This window comes from Falco peregrinus, chromosome 1 (genome assembly GCF_023634155.1).
Source record: "Falco peregrinus isolate bFalPer1 chromosome 1, bFalPer1.pri, whole genome shotgun sequence".
Classification (NCBI taxonomy): Eukaryota; Metazoa; Chordata; class Aves; order Falconiformes; family Falconidae; genus Falco; species Falco peregrinus.
This window is the reverse complement of record NC_073721.1, coordinates 40,036,994-40,055,084: the sequence shown is the minus strand read 5'-3', so window position 1 is coordinate 40,055,084 and position 18,091 is coordinate 40,036,994. Positions and strand designations below refer to the sequence as shown.

The following is an 18,091-nucleotide window of genomic DNA, read 5'->3' as shown; positions in this document are numbered from 1 at the left end:
ACCGCTGCTGAAACCCCTCCATGTCTACATCTGAGCATCTACCACCTTCAGTTAAACTCGCACCCCCACATCTGTGCAACTGATGGCAGTAATCCTGGTGTATTGGGGTGATCGCCAGAAATGCTGGGTTTTTTTAAAAAGCACCACCAATAAAAAAAAAAAAAACACAACCCAAACCCCCAAACAAAAACGTAGTCTTTTCCTTGAACTGAGACCTCAGACCTTTCTTCCACTGAAGAGCTGGCCTTAAGTCACGCAGAGCCGCACTTGTGTTGGCAGACTTCTGCAGGAGGTGGTATGGGAGGGCTGAAGCCAGATACAAAGAGAAGGGGTAATTCTGTCCTAGCCCATTTCCATCTTACCCGTGAAGTATTTGGAGATTTGTTGTCCGTAGGTAATGCACCTTTAGATGAGGTGAAGGAGACAAAGGTGGCAGCTGCCTACCCAGGCCGCCACACAACTGTGCTGCTGCGTTTGCTATTTGCTTGTTGTCTCCCTGACAGCTTCTTCACAGATGCCTCGTAACTAACTACAGAAGCAGGGCTTTTTTGCCTTCCCAAAGAATGAGCATTGTCCAAGCTCTTTCTTTACTACTACTGCTACTACTTCAATGCATTTTGAAAGGTGACTACAGATGGAAGAGCGATGAGCGAGAGGTTTTGATTCTAGCAATGCCCATGCACAACATAACCAGCAAAAGCAAAGGCAAGACCACAAATGCAGCAAAGGCCCTACACAGTTGCAGGCCAGCGTAAAAGCAGGCAAACAAGGAGAATCTTGGGTGGGCAATGCACTATGCCAAGTTCCTCTGCAGCCCAGCTAAAACACAAAAAGAACCAGAATGGAACAAAAATAACCCAAAGCCCAAAGGAAAACAACAAGGGGGGGTCACGGGGTACACCGGGAAATGCTGAACTTTGCAAAAAGTGTACTTCTACAGAGGAACAAAATGGGGGAAAGCATTTCACACAAGAAAGGCTCTTGTCAGACTGAAACAAGTCCACTTGGCTGCATTTCTTGCAGTGTTAAAGCTGAAGGCTGAAAAGCTGCAGCGGGAATCCATGCAGGCCACAGGACAAAGCAGTTCACTCATCGTGCCAAGAGAAGCTGAGGATATGATCAGAAACCAGCCCCAGACCCTCTCAGAGACCTACTGCTCCCACTCTGCCGATATCGTTAGACCAGCAGCACCACCTGCAGAAACAGGTTTTCACACTGCTGTCAGCACCAGAATTCTGTGTTTCAAGGATTCGGACCAGGCGCAGAAATAGCTGTTTTATCAGGATGCTTACCATCCAGGGAAAGCCTGATGAGATCAGCAGAGCACACTTAAATGGAAACAACAAAACTCCGTTTCTTGTTCCTCAGCTGAGCCAATACATTCACCAGCGGCCTTAGACTTTGAGCCCCTTAACAGGTTTTCCGTGCAGCTCATTTTGTTCCCTACAGAGTGCCGTGTAAGCAGCCTTCCTTGTGGCACTAGGAGAGAACCCATAACTTTGCAGACACCCAAAGAGCTTGGAGGAGCAGCGAGGACCACATCAGACTGGTTGGTTGGATTGTTTCTTACCAGTTCCTCTATCTGTGTAACGAACTGCTTGTTCGTTAAGATTGCTGGAATCCAGGGCTACTGCCAGCTCCCGGTAACGTGTCTGATGGGCACATGCAGACAGGAGAAAAAGGAAGGAGCAGAAGAGGAGGAGGGGAGGAAAAAAAGCAGGAATTAAAGAGGACAGAAAAATAAATCCTATCGAACTGTGATAATCAGATTCTCCAAACAAAACAAAAATCTACCGCTTCAACAAAAGCAGCTGAGACATCAACACATTTTATCCATTCTGCCAAGGCTTCATTTTGACCCAACAGTGACTCAGAAATAAGAACGGCAGTTGCACGGAAGCCAGATTATCCCCAGTCCCCAAACTGGAAACACCTCCGATACCTGCCTCCCAGTGTTGATCACAACTACCCGATGATAGCACAAGACAACACTAGACAGCAGTGAACGAGAACTGTGCATTCAATGAGGTCTCGCTAACACTGCCGAAAGCAGAGTCCCAGTAAGTTATCAACAGTAGCAAATAAGAAAGGGGGCGGGGGGGGACGGGGACACTGAGAACAACCTCCTTCCGTTTCCTTAATATTTGTGGAAGAAACAGCACTTTCTCCATTCACATCTGATGTAGACTACAAGCAAAGCAGTCAAGTCAGCCAGTTTTATTCCCCACGGAAACAAGTCGCTACTAAGAAAGAACTGACTATCACAATAATACTCCTTATAGCACCTTTCACTCCAAAGCACCACACAGAGAAAACATCCTTTTCTGGGTAAGGAGAGATGCAGACTCCCTCTGCGACAAGCTAATGTCAATGATGCAGGTTGATTTCCCATTCTTTTCCACTAAATCAAGAATACATCTTTCCATGAATACATGCTGTCCGTTCATCCCACTCAGCTTTTCTTCCCACTGCTGAAAGTTTACGTTCTAAACCAGGATTTTTTGCTTCTCAATGCTTAAATATCATATTGTTCAGTAGGATGACTGCAGACACCGCTGAGATCCAGGAGTGTTTTCTTGAGCTGACTGCTTAAAGCTCCACATCAAATATCAAGAGAATTAACAGGACAAAAGGAATACAAAGGCAAACCAGAGTGAACTCCATTCCATCTTACAGGTTTCACTGCATCTAACTGGTACCCCTGGTGATTACTGTAGTTACGTTTATTGATAAGAGACGCACGGATATGTAGTAAACAGGAGTTACTTTATGACAACTGAACTGAAACAATGGTAGGAAAATAAGCTACCAAAATGATGCAAGTGAAACGAAAAATCAGAGCTTTGCCACAGCAACAGCAGAAGACAATTCTGGGCTACCAAATTTGACTTCCCTGAGCTTCTATCACAATTTGATCAAGCCTTCCATTTAAATAAACTGCCTGAAAAGAATTCGTTTAAAAAGGCTGGGGTTTTATGTTTGTGCCTGAACGCGTTCCTATTGCTTATCGGCATAGTTCCTGCCCTTTCCTCTTCAGAAGCCTGGCAACACGAAGACGCTAAAGCCTGTAAACGCTTGACTCAAAGGATCCGACTTCCTGCCTAAACCTATTTAAACCCAGCACTGGAACTTGCCAGACTGTGCATCCCCTGCGCAAGTTTCATCGCCTGTTGTAAAACGGGTTGGCAGGAGTAACTAGACAGCTTCCTCAGGGCAGCTGTTCAGAAAAACCAAAGAGCAAGGAGGTAGCAAATGAGCTGGGACAAAGACCGAGGCACTCACATTCTCTGGAGGCTGCCGGTCATCGCCCGTGGGAGTCTCGGGCCGACCGTCGTCTTTAGTTTTGTGTTTTTTCTTAGCTCCTGCAGCTGCTCCAGGGCTCTTCTTCTGCTGATACTCCTTCAGCTGTGAAAAATAATAATAATAATGATCTGAAATCCAAACAGAATATGCCTTCCGTGAGAATGATGTCAACTCCCCAGCCCCAACTCCACTGGCTAAAAAGACCAAGAGAAATGCTCTTCAATGAGTTTGTCGCTCCGGCGGAAGAAAAATAAAAATCAAAACACGTCCAGAAAAGGCTAACCTAAGATCTAATGTGATGAGTGTTCAACTTTTGTATACAGCTAAGAGTTGCTGGGAAACGACTTGATACTCCATCCTGCAACTACAAGGAGATGAAAAGAAGTATCTTGGGGTGGGTTTTTTTTAGGGTTATAACTAAGAGCATTAAGGAAAAATGAATAAAGGGCAATGAAATCTGAATGTCAAGTGAAACATCAACACCTGACAGTAAGGTCTCCCACTCTGTGAAAGATTTTGAGGAGGAAAATTACAGTCCTTACAGACAAATGCCATGTTAATACAAGCAGCGTAGTCACCGTGCACTAAGGGCAGAAGCAACCTACAACTCATTTTTCAATCACACCCCCTTCACCCAGGAAAAGCTAGTCGGATAAGCCGTTCGCTTGAATTCGGCTGGGTCTTCCGAGCCGAATCGTTTGTGCTCCAGCAGGGTGAAGCCCCCAGGCAAGCGAGCCCCAGGCAGTTCGGTCAACTGCCCCTTTCCCCAGCCCGCAGCCCGCCCTCCGCCGCCCCGCCGGGCCGGGCCGGGCCGCGCCTCGGCCTCCAGGTGGGGAAAGAAGGACCCGTTATTGGCAGAACTCCAAAATGGAAGCCCGAACCGCTCCAGGACACTTTCCCCTCCCCAGGACTTTCACATACGCCGCCCACGCCGCGGCCGGGGAGAAAACCAAGGGCGGGGAAATAAGTAAAATGAGACCAAAAAACCCCAAAAAAGGGTGTGGGGGAGGCCAGGGGGAGGGAAAACCGCCAAACCGAACCCGGCGGACCCACGGCACCGCCGGCCCGGCCCGCCCCGGCCCCCGCCGCCCCTCACCTTCTCCTTGCCCGCCGCCAGCCAGCTCTGCCCGCTGCCGGCCGCCACGGCCGCCCCGCGCCTGCGCCGCCTTGGCTTCGCCCACCGCCGGCGGCAGCAGCCAGGGCCCGCCCAGCCTGCGCTGCCGCCCTGGAGGCCCGGCCCATCGCCGTGCCGCGACGTGCCCGGCCCATCGCCGGGCCCCGCCTCATGGCCGGGCTCCACCGGCTCCGGCACGGCGCCGGGCTGTGGCTCGTGGACGGGCTCCACCGGCCGGGGCTCGCGGCCGGGCTCCATCGCCTCGAGGTTGCCGGGCCCGGTGGCTCTGCTTTTACTGCAGGGACTGGAGGAGCAGGTGCCACCTTGCAGTGCCTGCTGCCCGTGTTGAGAGCCCGCACCGCCCGCCGCTCGGGTGACAGCCCGCGCCGCCCGCTGCTCGGGTGACAGCCCGCACCGCCCGCTGCTGGGGTGACACCTGGCTGCCCGGCGTGCCCCACCCAGAGCTCACCTGCAGCTTCCCGGAGACGTTTGTTCCCCGGCGCTGACGGCACAGTGGGCCCTGTCGCTGGGAGACTCCACTTCCCAGCGTGCCCCGCGGCGCGCCCGCGCCTGCCGCTCCCGGCCGGCCCCGCGCGCACCCGGCCGGCCCGGCGGGAGGCGGCAGCCCTGGCCGAGCGGGTCCCGCCGAGCGCGGGTCGCAGCGCGCCCGCCCCGCCGCGGCCCGGGCCCGGGCGGTAGGAGCCGGGTCCCCGTGTTACAGATTTGCTAACGGTTACAATTAACTAACCTTATTTGATTTTATAAAATCATTTTCATAGAACTGTAGAGGAATAAGAAATATATTTTAGTGGACCCAGCAGCTGCACAACACAAGCTGCTGTGGAATCCTCTGTACAGCCCTGTACCACGGCCAAGGACTGAGAAGCTGATTAACATACGAAGCGAGAGTCTGTTAATGAGTTTGGGGAAACAGTATGTTCATGCATGAATACTTACTGCATATGCATGACTCAGTCCTAGATGAGCTGTATGATGTCGAAGCTCGGTGTGCGTTGGTCGGGAGAGGACTCACTCACGCACCCGGCCGTCCATAAAGAAGTGTCTGCTTATCTCCCTCACATCGGGGTCGGCAAGTTTTTCATTCCGAGATTTCGGTACCAGCCGCTCCCCGCCCCCGCCGCGGGCCGTGCCTGCGCTGAGGCGGCGCGGCCCGGCCCCTGACGCGGCGCCGCTCTGCTCTGCCAGGGCCTCCGGTGGCGGCCGGCGGAGCGGCGCGGCCGGCTGCAGGTCCGCGGTGAGGCCCTGCGCGGGCTGGGGGGAGCGGGCCCTGCTCCAGGGCTGCCCCGGCCGCCGTCTGTGGCACGGCCCGGCACGGCCCGGCCCGGCACGGCCCGGGGTGTGTTTTCTTGGGGCGGAGCTGCCGGCCTCGCCCCCCGGCGCTGCCTCGTCCTGGCAGCGCCTCTGAACACCGAAATTGTGGGGGTTACGGTCTTATTGTCACCTGACGCTGTAAATCTACAAAACGCCGTAGAATATGATGGGGGGCGGGGCAACGTTACAGAAACCCATCAGTCTTTTACCTGAGCTTCCCCCCTCCCTGCCCAGGAGACACGTTTTTCCTTTCCTTTTTTTCTCCTCTTTTCTCCATTTCTGATTAGTGCCCCCCAGCACCGCAGCATCTTCCCCTGGGCTGACGTAGCGTGAAATGTCTCCTGTGCTCTACAGATGCCCCCTCCCGCGTCCTGCCAGCCTAATGGAACCAGCCAAGAAGCCCTGCAGTATGAAATCAAAGAGCTGAAACAGAAAGACCTTGCTCTAGACCAGGAAACTGCACAATTATTGTCCGAGTGCGTCCTTGGCGAGCTCAGTGTCCACTGTGATGCCTCAATTATTTTTGTTTCAAAAAACCCCACCGGTCTAGGGCTTAGAGCTAAAAGCCGTCCTCTTACACCACCGTTTTTATCGTGGCGTTGTGCAACGTTGATTACAGCGTTGTTTTGATTTATGGGACCCGTTAAGAGAGAACTCTTTCCACTTTATTTGGTAAAGCAAACCCAGGTTTCACTAGGAGCTGGGATAGGAGCATTTTAACTTTACCCCAGGTGTTGCTGAGGCAATTACCTGTGAACTGGGAATGAATGGTTTTAACCGTCGTGATGCTATGACACATCATGCTACCAGAAGGCCTTGTTCATGTGAGAATTAAAATTGGGATTGTGGCTTGTATGACCTGCCCGGTTTAGCCCCGGATGAAACAGTTTCCTTGTTTGTTCCATCCCGATCAAGGGTTTATTTATTTCCTGTCTGAAGCGAGTGGGTTAAACGTTGGTGTTCAAGAAGCAGAGGTGTTTCCCAGGCAAGCGAAGGGCCTGGAAAGAGACGGGTGCCGCTTACAAGGTAGCGCAACTGCTTTAACTGTGGTTTCTTATGACCTACTGTGGCAGCTGCTTATTAGCAGCTCTTTTGAGATAAAGTTGCTGCTTGCTTTTTAAAGAGAGGGTACCTCTGTGGGTTATTTGTTGCAAAGGAGTGTTATTTTCTAAGGTCACGTGTAGTACAGAGAATGGAAATGGCAGAGCAACAAAGGCTGTTCCCAAAGCTTTTTTGCTTTACCACCACGCGTTTTTTTTTTCACTAGCTACAGATTAGAGATACAGATATAAACTGAATTCACCACAGCCTATTCCTGTTTCTACTTGATTCTGAGAATTCAGGTGGGTTGCGGTTTTTTTGTAAGTCGATTCGGCAAAAAAAACCCCACACAAAATGAGGGTCTACTCATTTGTAGCTTTCGTGTTGATGACTTGCAGCAACTGTACTTGCTGCCTTCGGATTCTGCTTTGGATAGTGCCAGGCTTGAGCGTCTCAAATCTCCTTGCTGTGCTGGGTCAGTAGGGGCAACACTCGCTGTGCGGCATTTGTGACCTTGTCTGCTTTTATTGCTACAGAGGCTACAGCCTGGAGGAACTGGAGCAGCACATTTCTCTGCTCCATGAGTACAATGATATTAAAGATGCTGGGCAGATGCTGCTGGGCAAACTGGGTAAGGAAGGGGAAAACTGTTGATGAACAACTCAGTCAATGTTTTCATGTAGACAGAGAGAGAGACGGTACTACGCCACGAAGGCAGAGCTTGTTTTAAAGATTCTTGAATTCTAGGGCTTTCATTGCCCAGCCACTTGTGCAGGCACAAACACTTCTGTCGTTATTTTCGCAGGATGTGTTTAGAACCGAACATGCGAAAGAATTGTCATCTACTGCTATTTTAGTCTGTGTTATGTACTGCCAAACTTTGTTCAGTCTTACCAATTTTTGTCAGTTTTGCTCTTCATATACTTTAAAAGAGTGTTGAGACAAGCAGAGAGCGCAGCTGCAAAACCTTAGGTTGGTTCCTTAGCTATGGGAGGTTCTGTGAGAGAGTTAGGGGCTACTGGGAGGAAAACACAACTTTTCTGACTGGTCTGATACTTCTGTAATGAAAACAGCGGTCTTTCTTTTCCAGCTGTTATCCGAGGGGTTACTACAAAGCAGCTCTACCCTGAATACATACGATCTGGAGCTTAGCGACTAGTATTGAACCTGAAGATTGCCCCGTCCTGCAAAGCTGACACTTACTGGGCCGTGACGGTTTGGTGTGGTATTGGTTCAGAACGGACAGAAGGTGGCCTCAGAAGCGTGTGTGTGGAATTGCAACAGCGCGTGCATGAACAGCCTTATTTCCGAGCAGCTTTACAACGTGAAAGCTGTTGAATCTGTCAACTGTGTCCTGCTTGTGGGAAAGGGATGTAGGACTTTGGATAATTTTGTCTCCGGTCTGATGGGACAGTATTTTTTTTTTTTTTCGTTTGTTGGAAAGGCCGTAATTCAGGTTGACGTGAAGACTCTTCCCGTGGAGACCTTGCTTCTCTCCAGCATCCAGGGGCTGTTTGGTTACTGAATAATAGAGGAAGCGAGGGCATGCAAACGTGCAATGTAATAGCTGCTTTGAAAGAAAAGAAAAAACCCTCGGAAGCAGCAAGGGAAGAAGGCTGAATTTGTGGTGGCTTGGGGGTTGGTTTTGTTTTATGATCACATCTGGGTGAGGCTGGGTATTCTGCATTTTTGTACTTAACTGCTCGGGTATCTAGAGGTTCTGTATCATTTCTGTGGTAAATGGCAAAAGGTGAAGTTGTATTGAACTGTCCTGTCTGAATAAAGCAGCTGTCACATTTCTCAGGAATTCACTTATTGAAGAGCCTATAAAACAGTGCGTGAACCTGGGAGCAAATTCTTAACCTCTATTCTGAGACAACTGGAACATCTATTACTCAAATGTTTTCTGAGGACTCTCAATGGTGACGGTGTGGCAGCGCTACCCAGTAATGGGTAGGTGCCGAATTACCTTTACTGCTACAGAGGCTACAGCCTGGAGGAACTGGAGCAGCACATTTCGTTCTTGCGGCTAAAACAGGAACAGTCAAAAGTAAGGAGGAAGCGAGTGGTGCGGCAGAGCGGTAATAAGGGGAGCAGCGGCGATGATGAAAATGATCTCGGCAGACGCGTTACAGAGGGCTGGAGGAGAGTGCACTTGGAAAGTACGAAAGAGGGAGCGCACGCGTTTCCCGTGATATTACAAGATAGACACCCGGGCCAATATCAGGCATTTCACTGGGAAATGATTAAGGAACTACGGAAAACTGTCACGCAAAATGCACTATATTCTCCTTTTACACAAATTTTGTTAGAGAATGTGATGATGGGTCCGCAGCTAGTGACTCTGCTGGAATGGATCTGTGACAAAGTGCTGGACTTTCCACCTGATGGCACTTTGCAAATTCCTGCCTGGCAAGCAGTCGGCAGGCGATTGTGTGATGCTGCCGTGGAGGGGGACTCCGTGGCAGGCATGTGTTTAGCGCCTTGCTGGCAAATTCTGACTCCTCTTTTGCCAAGCGTGGGCTAATTCTACTAACGGCGCTAAACCAGGGGAGGCTGTAAATCCCCCCGACAGCGCGGCTCTTCTCAACACACCGCCAGCGATGGCGATTCCCTCCACACCTCCTCTGCCCCCAAAGCTCCTGTCACTGATTGCAGCGACCCTCACAGCACAGGACCGAGCGCGGGAACAGGACAACTCGGACAATGATTCCATTGATGCTGATAAACCTTTGGACCCAGGTCCTATAGACCCGGAAGAGGAGCTAGACCTTTTTCCTCCTCCCCCTGATGCACTGGCTGTATGTTCGGGGAGGGTGAAAGGGGGTCTGCGGGATCGGTGGCAGCAATGCAAGCGGGAAGCGCTTAAGCGAGGGCATTTGGGAGGCGCCATGGCACGTTCACTATTTTGTCAGCCAAATCAACCTGCAGAGTGGCAGCCTGTGCAATACGAGGCTGTTAAAGGGTTAAGCAAAGCCGTGCGGGAAGGGGGGATTCATAGTACTTTTGCTGTGTCCCTTCTTGAAGTGATGGCAGAGCCTTATACACTCACACCACGTGATTATTGGAAGTCATCGCTTTGTGTGGTACGCACTCCGACGCAGTGCATGATGTGGTTATCTGATTTTTGCGAGCTATGTGTAGTGGCCTCGATTGAAAAGCTTAATCGGGGAATTGCTGTGAACTGTGAGCCGCTGGCTGGAGAAAATAATTGTGCCGTCCAATCCTGTGACTCAGGCAAGGTATCCCAGGGACAGCTATTTGCAGACGGAGGAGATGGCTATGAAGGCAGTCCGGGTAGGGGGATACGGGAGTCTGGGCGAGCCTCTAGTGCGTCCTTCGCCACAGTCTTGCAGGGTCCTAGAGAGTCATAGACTAACTTTATTGATCGGCTTCAGAATAGTTTGCAACAACAAGTCGAGCAGGAGGAAGCTCAAGGGTTGCTTTCAAAACAACTAGCTGTGATAATGCCAATGAAAATTGCAAGTGGGCATCGCAGCCCTTGCACAGTCGCAACCCCAACACGTGTCAAATGGTTATAACCCAGAACTCACAGCAGACTGTAACTCCCAGGTTGAGTTCTGGAATGCAGCGTGAAACGTTTTTGCTTCTCTAATATCTTCTGTAAGAACAGTGCACGCTCTTAACTGGCTTCGTAAATAAGGCTGCTAGCTTGCTAAAGAAAGTAGTACTACAATACTATTTCTTTTTTTTTTTCCCCAGGCTTATTATTATTAACAGGTGTCGATTCTGTCCGTCGTATGTTGCTACAGAACCGAGTTGCTATTGATTTTTATTATTAGCGCAGGGACAAGGGTGTGAAGGCTTTGATAGGATGTGTTACGTCAGTCTGAGTGACCACTCTGAATCAATCCACAAAAGCATACAAAACTTAAACCAAAGACCTGCAGCAGAGCCAGGGGTGGGAGGCCTTTGGTCTCTTCTCACGGCTGGGAAACTTTGGGCCGTGGATCCAAAGTAGTCCAGGATTTATTATAATCGCCTTAACCCCCGTATTGATGTTTGCCTTCTGTCTCCCACGCCTTTTTGTCCTGTATTCAGCGTTTAGCTGAGTGTGACATAAATCAGGTCACGGGCACCCAGCTACACACCACCTTTGCCTTGTCGCAATTCACAAGCGAAAAAGAGGAGGATAGAGAATGTCTGAAGAGATATACAGGAGAGGAAAATGGGGAATGGCTGACCTAACAAGAGATGAGAGAACAGCTAGGTATTGTGAAGGAGAGGAGGAAAGACGAACACGGTTATCTAGTGACAAATAGGTGTCTGCATGCGTGTAGCGGTACATAGCTATGTAACTGCGTGAATGAGCTCTGCCCTGAGCCTGGTGGTACGTGCAGCTGCGGTTTGTGTCCGGGCTCAGAGATGTCAATACGGGCTTCTCTGTTACGGTCAAGTGTCTCTGGTTGCATTCCAAAAAAAAAAAAAAAAAAGAAAAAAAAAGTGACTTTAATAAGACTGCAACCTAATCGAATTCCAAGAAACGTGAGATAAGATGAACTTCTGAATTTTGTTCATAAGCCGTAATGGAGTGCTACCTATATATGAATGCTAGAACATAACTCTGTTTCAGTGTGACCAGAATTTAACATGCAACTGCATCAGCATATTGACAGAATACCTTTTGAGTTATTTCTTTTTTTCCATAACCTCTAAACTGGGAACAGCTCAAGGTGAAAAGAGACTGTTCAAATCCTCAGCTGTTGCCTCAGAAGGAATAACGTGTTCTTTGTGTACAGGTGAATTTAACACAGCTGACAATTTGTTTTGAGTTAGAAGTATCTGTCACACCTTCATCCCCACCACCACAACCTTTAAGGTCGGTGGGAAAAGCATTCTGTACTCCGTTGCAGCGGGGAAACTTCAGTTGAGCTGCAGTAGTTTGCGTACTTAACTGCAGCTCCTTTGGTGGAAATGAAGTTGTCGTAGAAGTTAGACTTTAACTTGAGTAACATACCATTTGATACCTTGTAAGCGAGAAAGATTGTGTCCTGACAGCATGCTCTTTCCCACACTTGTGCCTAGAGTTGTACTTGAAATCAGGTTGCGTGTTAAGTTTAAACCTCATCACACAGATATCTCAAAGTCCACAAAGATACATCACTGCTTAGGGGATTCTTGCAGTATAGCAGGTGCAAAACCCGTTCCAAAGTAACGATCTAGTGAAGCGTTTTCTTTCAGGAACACCATTTTCTCACTTCTCATAGGTTATACACCATACAACGTAATATCTCTCCATAAAGTGTCTTGTGACTAAACTGCATTCTGCAAATTTGTATTAGAAATAGATGCTTGCATTTTCACCTGGTGAAGTTCCCTAAGCTAAAGGATTGTGACCTAGGCATTGCTACGAAGCTCAAAGATCGCGACAACGGCGATGGAGAAGAGTCATTTAACATGTAGTTGATCTATGGTTCATACAGGACTATATCACACTACGAAACCGGTATGAATTCAGAGCTGTGGATGTACTGCATGTTCAAGTAATAGTTTATCTACAATATTTTTTTTTTTAAAAAAAGGTGCCTAAGCTATAAATACCGTACACTATTCTCTTTCCCTATTTTTTTAAGCATTTTTTTATTTCCCTGTTTGTGTATAGTTTTATCTATCTATCTCTATATAAACAACCAACACAAAGCAAGCAGAACATTTTGAGAAACTTTTATAGTTAACTTCTGCATTTAATTCCAGTAACAATCTAGAGGTGTCCATTCAGCTGTTTGTTTAGTTCCAAGTCTTCACTGTATGCTTTCAGGTTCTTTGAAAAGCAGCAATAACAGTTGAGCAGTTATTTAAAGTGAAACTTTGCCCTACACAATTTCCACTTCCATGCTTTAGAATGGAGGCACAGCGGAACACTCGCCCAAGGGCAAGATTTCAAGAGCTTTTAAGTAGGTTTTATCTTTTCACGTTAGGATAGAAAATGTTCCTTAACAGCTTATATATAGAATTTACAAGTTAAACACAATTTCTCATGCTCATTTATTTGATTAGAAGTTCCTGAAAAATATTTTCATAAAACTCCCATAGCTTATTGCACGTTCTTATAAATAATCATAAACCTGTATGTTGACCTCTGGATGAAATGCACCGATAACAAGTTTAACATTTTGTGAACCCGACTGAAATGTACAAACGTACACATAAAATAAGGCCAAAATTGGTAATTAAGCAGTGAGAAAGAAAACAAAAGAAAAAGGGATGACAACTGTAGGACAAGGCCTCAATGACAAGAGTCCAAGTACTGATAGCCTGATGAATAGAGACTTGTTAGAACTTGCAGGGCACAAGCCCTGGGAACAAAGGAACAAGCTAACTGCAGACCCCTGAGCCCTTACAGTTGAGGAGGCAACCAGACGGACAGAGAAACAAGTAGCCAGATAAGGGAACGGATGGCGCCGATATGTAACTTTGTTAATCGAGAAAGCCGCGTAGAAAGAAACTCCTTAACTTTGGAATAGAAACTGTTGCTATGTCAAGGTAAACTAATAAGTTCCTATTGTTCTAACGGTGTGCCTTAAGTATCACCCAATCAGTGTTTTTTACGCTTAAGATTTAACCAATCAGTGTGTAATATGTAGAAGGTAGAAACGTATATAATTGTAAGAAAATCACTAATAAAGGGACAACTTGCTTGCATCAAGCTGCGTCCCGTCTCTTCATTCGCCGCAGACAACTCCATAACATGGTAAAGCAACCTTTTACAAAATAAAAACCAACAAAGAAACAAAACCAAAAACCACAAACAGGGGTGAATTGTAGAGAACAGAGACAGTGGGTTGTTTTGACATTGATAATGTGCAGCTGAGAACCTGCAGCAAAGAGTCACATAACTTTGAGGGAGCACGAGAAGACACCAGCATGAGACAGAAAGAAAGGAGGGATGTGATCTCACCTGTAGAAGGCAAGTGAACAGCAGAGAGTGGCCTGTCGCAGCACTCTCCAAAGGAGCCAGCTGCAGCCAGGTCTTTTACCATCACACTCTCCATGGCAGTCCCTCTGCTGCCTTCTAGTCTCGCCTCATCCAGGGCACGCTCACCCTCTCTGCTTCTTCCTCGGCTGCCCAACCGCTTCACAGAACCAGCCACAGCTGCACCTTGTCTACACCAGCCAACCCACCGCCCCTGAAGCCAGCCCACAGCTGTACATTGTCAGTGCTGATTAACCCAGCTTCGTTCCTCTGCAGTAGCCTACAGTGCACAGCGCTAAGGAATGTGTTGTACGAACCTTCCGGGCTGTTCCGCGTCGATTCACAGTCAGTTGCAAAAATTGAAGGACATGTCACAGGGCTTACGGCATGAACTTTTGGGAGATCGGTTGCGGAATCTTTTCAAGTCTCGGGGAACCACCAGATGGTTGCAGGAGTTTACAACACGCGGAGGAATATTGTTATTGGTAATTGTAGTCATGTTGACCATTATTCCCTGTATGCTGAACTGTATAATGATTCAAAAGTAGTTTAACCTCTAATGTTGTTTCTGTTCAAAATAAAGACGGGGGAATTGCAGAGAGCTTTATGGCCAGTGCTGGAGGCCACGATGCCTGTGAAGGGCCTTGAAGGCTAAAGAAGAGAGAAAGTACGATAAGGTTGGCTGAACGCCTGGAAGGAAGACGGGGTATGAAGCAAGGCCAGAGCGGATGCGCGATGCCACATCTCGGCGGCTGGCTGAGAACATGAAACCCGCAGAGATAAGAAAGAAGAGAGAAAAAAAACGCAAGAAGTTCAGTGCATTTGCAGCTTAGTAATTAACCAATTATACGTGGCCAAGAAGTGCGTGAACAGTATTGATTAACCAAAGATATTTTAGTATGGGGCACGTGAACAGCAAACGAGGATATTATAAGCGTGGGTTCTGGACTAATAAAAGGTCTTCTGGTTGAACTCGGGAGTCTCCTCAGGCCATGTGCTCCTCCTCCTCGTCTGCCATTGCATGGACCTGCAAGGCCACACAATAAAAGTTAAAACAACGTTCATGGTGCATTCACTCCTGCCTGTGTTTGTCTAGAGCAGCTGTGATGCTGCCCCTGGTGTTACCTGCTCAGAGAACTGCTGCACCTACTGCTGCCACATTCTCCGCACCTCCTTCAGTTTCTTTACATAGTGATCTCTTTCTGCCTGGAGCTGGTGAACTGACCCTGAGAGCTGTTCAAAACAAAATAAAACACAAAGAAAATCACATTGGCTAAAGAAATTTGGCAGTGACCGCTTCAGGGATAAAGCCTGAAGAAACCAGTGTTAACGCAAAGCTCAGGCTGCATTCTTCTGCCACACAAGTTTCTTTACAGACATGAAGATCTGGATGTCATTCCGTACAAGCCCTGAGCAACCCGGGTTCCCAGGCCTGCCTTCTCCTCCAGTGCCACCTGCAACTGCTGCTTTGCATCCAGACTCCCTGCCTGATTTGACAACTGCCAAGAAAAATCAAAAAGTCATGGCAAAATGTTAACACGCCACTTCTGCATAGCCTTTCCCCTGATAGCAACCTGCCACATGATCCATGTTGCAACCTTAAAGTGCTCCAACTCACGGTGATGTTCAATGAAAAAAAAAAAAAGAGGAGGGGGGAAGGAGATTAAAATCAAAAAGCTTAGATTTTAGCCCTGTAAAACAGGCTGAGCTAGACAGCTCCTCCCTACCAATTTTGTATTTACGACTTGTTTGATTAAAACCTATTTTCTTAATCTAAAAAACTGGGCTCAGAAACTTTGTGCATTTCCAGAGTCTGTATTACACAGCCAGATCAGATGGTCTAAAAGCTTGTGATTTTAAAAGTTGTCAAACACGTCAGGAATTTAAAGCCAACGTCTGGAGCATGGCAGTTGGCACACAGTACTTTTCCCAGAAGAGGAGCAGCTGCCTTTATTTCAAGGGTAACTTAAGCCACTGTCTGGGGAGGAAAAAAAAAACAAACCCCAAAATAAACAAAAGAGCAGTTTCTTCCCTCACAGGCTCAGGTTCACACCGGCTTGCTCTCTGAACTGCTAACAGCTGGCTTCCTGAATTCCCTTCCTAACTGGCTGCTTCTCTTAACTTTCCCCAGCTGACCTTCAAGTTACCATTGTCCAATTCACCTTCTGCAAGGGTGGGTACAAACACCAGCCCTATTCAACTGGCTTCTCAGTGAGACCACGAGACAGCTGCGTAACCAAAATGCCAAACAGATACAAAGCAGGAAAAGTCTTCGTATTGTCACGCGCTGTATGTTCAGTCACCCTCTCATATTGTAGAACATTCTTTTCGCAGACCAGCGTCACAACAGCTTTCAGTCTACTGCTCCAGCTCCTTCAAACAGACCTTCTGTTCCTCAGAGGCCTCGCTGAAGGCCTTTGACCAAGAGGATGCCTTGATGAGGTTTTGTGCCTTCCTTTCCGAACAAGGGTTAAGCCTTGCCCCCACTCTCAGAAGCAAAGTCTTACAACGGTCAGTGTGATCTACCCTCACAGCCTGGAAGCAGTATGGGCACCTGTTGGATCCTCCGTTCAGCCATGTCCAGTTTCTGATGCAAATTGTCCATATGCAAATCCTTAGCTGAGATCTTGGAAGACAGGCAGCGAATCTTCTGTGACAGCTCTGCATTCTGCTGCTTTATTTCCTCACTGCTTTTGCTGAAACAAACCAAGATTAAAGCAGCATCACTGTATGTACTATGGGTCTGGGCAAGTACATGTCATAAATTTACAATCCAGCTAGTCGTAACAGTTAGAATCACTGAAACATCACATCCAGTCACTTTTTTTAAGCTGAATATCCAACCTCCCAAGTCACCACCTGTGGTGCATGCCCCTTGTGATGTTTTGTGGCTCTACCGGGAAGAGCAGTGTTACTCTGCAGTAACAAGCAGCAAATGGACTTACCTTTGTTTGTACAGCTCCAGTTTCAGGTCTTCTAGCTCCTTCATTAACTCTTCGTTATGCTGGAGAAAAAAAGAAATGACTGATTCAGCTGCAGACTTCAGCAAAATACTTCACCTTTAGCCGATCAGCTGAAGTGGAAACATCAGAACTTTGGCAAAATCCTTCAGGACAGGTTTGCTTACAACCTCCTGAATTTGCCAGGAATAAATCTGCTCAGCCTTTTCAAACGCGATGCTACTAACTGGACGTGAGGTCCTTTCTGCAGACTTCTGGATGAATATCGATACTGAAGTGTCTGCCTGATGGAGACCCTCCTGAGACAAGGTCTCGGTGGCGCTCCTGTTGCGTGGAGCTGGCAAGACTAATGAAGTAAGGTGCCGGATCTGAAGACAGCAACTGGACCATATGATTAGTGGTCACAGAAACCTGAATGAACTTTGCCTTGACCGTGGAGAACACAGGGCTTTACAAGGTTAATTAACAATTCAGAATGTTAATTTCTGCCCCTTCTCCGAGCAGGGACTACAGACTTTGCATTAGTGTACTGACAAGCAAATAGCCAAAGGCAGAGCTGCTGGTGAAGCGTAAGCAGAGGTGACTCTTACCTTCTCTGCCTGTTTCTGCTGCAGAGAGATGGAGGCCAAAGTACGTTCCAGCTCCACTACCCTCTGGCGAGATGAATGTAAATGAGCAGCAAAGCTCTTGGCTTCTCCTGAAAAAGTCAGGACAGAGTAGAGTTGAGGCTGGACCACAAAGAGCTTTTTGGAACTGGCTAAACAGCACTTTCTACTTTGTCTACAAGCTCTTAAGGCAGCACAGAGCTTTGCAAGTCAGTAGACCTGGTTCCGCCCCTGGCTCTACAGGTGGCTCACTAGCAGCTCTGGGCAGTAAAGCTCTCTGTAACTACCATCCTCACTTTGAGGGAGACGACGAAACTTCCTCTGCAGAGTAGGCAATATGTTGGTTGGGATCTTTCTTTCTAATAGGAGAAGTTGCTCAAACTTGGTTCAGAATGAAGGGCTCGGGTAAAACCTACCTTTACGCGATAGCTGTGTGGGAGGGAGGGTGGCGAAAAGGGAACTAAGTTTTAAAAGGATCAGAAGAAAGTCAGAAAGGAACAGCCTGGGGTACTCGCCGGGGCTGAACAGGGCTGACAAGGCTTTAGCGATGCACAAAAGAACCTCAACTGCCATGGGATCAACATGCTCCCACTTGGGGGCAGCTCTGGCGACAGAGGCAGCGATGGTGCCAAGTATTGCCCACCCAGGAGTCGGCCACTGCTGTGAGCTGGCTGCCAGCAACTGTCATGCCTCTGGCTTGAAATTCACACTTTGACCAACAGCTTGAGCTGGAGCGCTCACAGTCAGTTACCTGATTTCTTCCGTGCAGCCTCCTGAGTATGTGCAAGGGCCGCCTGCAACT

At 48.1% G+C, this 18,091-nt stretch overlaps 1 protein-coding gene and 1 pseudogene across 1 annotated transcript in view; one reads left to right on the top strand and one right to left on the bottom strand.

The window, feature by feature from the left end:
* LOC129783857 (golgin subfamily A member 2-like) overlaps positions 1–18,091 on the bottom strand; it is a 142,938-nt gene that overhangs the window by 98,505 nt on the left and 26,342 nt on the right. The gene's annotated exons all lie outside the window — the stretch shown is intronic.
* LOC129783865 (DNA repair protein SWI5 homolog) lies at positions 5,859–8,589 on the top strand (annotated as a pseudogene).